The sequence below is a fragment of the Triticum aestivum genome, chromosome 5B (genome assembly GCF_018294505.1).
Source record: "Triticum aestivum cultivar Chinese Spring chromosome 5B, IWGSC CS RefSeq v2.1, whole genome shotgun sequence".
Taxonomy (NCBI): Eukaryota; Viridiplantae; Streptophyta; class Magnoliopsida; order Poales; family Poaceae; genus Triticum; species Triticum aestivum.
In genome coordinates, this window is record NC_057807.1 from 531,479,436 (window position 1) to 531,481,469 (window position 2,034).

The window sequence follows — 2,034 nt, forward strand, 5'->3', positions numbered from 1 at the left end:
TCCAAGCAAAACACATATCATGTGGCGAATAAAAATATAGCTCCAAGTAAAGTTACCGATGAACGAAGACGAACGAGGGGATGCCTTCCGGGGCATCCCCAAGCTTAGGCTCTTGGTTGTCCTTGAATATTACCTTGGGGTGCCTTGAGCATCGCCAATCTTAGGCTCTTGCCACTCCTTATTCCGTAGTCCATCGAATCTTTACCCAAAACTTGAAAACTTCAACCACACAAAACTCAAAACAAAACTCGTAAGCTCCGTTAGTATAATAAAATAAAACCACCACTTAGGTACTGTAATAAACTCATTCTAAATTCATATTAGTGTAATATATACTGTATTCTAACTTCTCAATGGTTCATAGCCTCCGATATTACTCATAGATTCATCAAAATAAGCAAACAACACAATGAAAACAGAATCTATCAAAAACAGAACAGTCTGTAGCAATCTGTATCAAACATATACTTCTGGAACTCAAACAATTCTGAAATAAATTTGTGGACCTGAGGAATTTATCTATTAATCATCTTCAAAAAGAATCAACCTAAAAGCACTCTTCAGTCAAAAATGGCAGCTATTCTCGTGAGCGCTAAAGTTTCTGTTTTTTACAGCAAGATCACATAAACTTCACCCAAGTCTTCCCAAAGGTTCTACTTGGCACTTTATTGGAAAAAAGCTATAAAACATGATTACTACAGTAACATAATCATGTGGACACAAAAAAACAGTAAGGGTAAATATTGGGTTGTCTCCCAACAAGCGCTTTTCTTTAATGCCTTTTTAGCTAGGCGTGATGATGGCAATGATGCTCACATAAAAGATAAGAATTGACACATAACGGGAGCATCATGAACCATATGACTAGCATATTTAAGCCTAACCCACTTCCTATGCATAGGGATTTTGTGAGCAAACAACTTATGGGAACAATAATCAACTAGCATAGGAAGGTAAAACAAGCATAGCTTCAACACTTTAAGCACATAGAGAGGAAACTTGATATTATTGCAATTCCTACAAGCATATGTTCCTCCCTCATAATAATTTTCAGTAGCATCATGAATGAATTCAACAATATAACCAGCACCTAAAGCATTCTTTTCATGATCTACAAGCATAGAAATTTTACTACTCTCCACATAAGCAAAATTCTTCTCATGAAAAGTAGTGGGAGCAAACTCAGCAAAATAATTATCATGTGAGGTATAATCCAATTGAAAACTAAAATCATGATGACAAGTTTCATGGTTATCATTATTCTTAATAGCATACAAGTCATCACAATAATCATCATAGGTAGCAACTTTGTTCTCATAATCAATTGGAATCTCTTCCGAAATAGTGGAATCATTACTAAATAAAGTTGACACTCTTCCAAATCTACTTTCATGTTTATCATGATAAGATTCAACATCCTCCAAAATAGTGGGATCACTACTTCCTAAAGTTGACACTCTTCCAAACCCACTTTCATCAATATAATCATCATAAATAGGAGGCATGCTTTCATCATAATAAATATGCTCATCAACACTTGGGGGACAAAAAATATCATATTCATCAAATATAGCTTCCCCAAGCTTGTGGCTTTGCATATCATTAGCATCATGGATATTCAAGGAATTCATACTAACAACATTGCAATAATGCTCATCATTCACATATTTTATGCCAAGCATTCTATGTAATTCTTCTTCTAGCACTTGAGCACAAATTTCCTTTTCATCATACTCACGAAATATATTAAAAAGATGAAGCGTATGAGAAAAACTTAACTCCATTTTTTTGTAGTTTTATTTTATAGACTAAACTAGTGATAAAACAAGAAACAAAAAGATTCGATTGCAAGATCTAAAGATATACCTTCAAGCACTCACCTCCCCGGTAACGGCGCCAGAAAAGAGCTTGATGTCTACTACACAACCTTCTTCTTGTAGATGTTGTTGGGCCTGCAAGTGCACAGGTTTGTAGGACAGTAACAAATTTCCTTCAAGTGGATGACCTAAGGTTTATCAATCCGTGGGAGGCGTA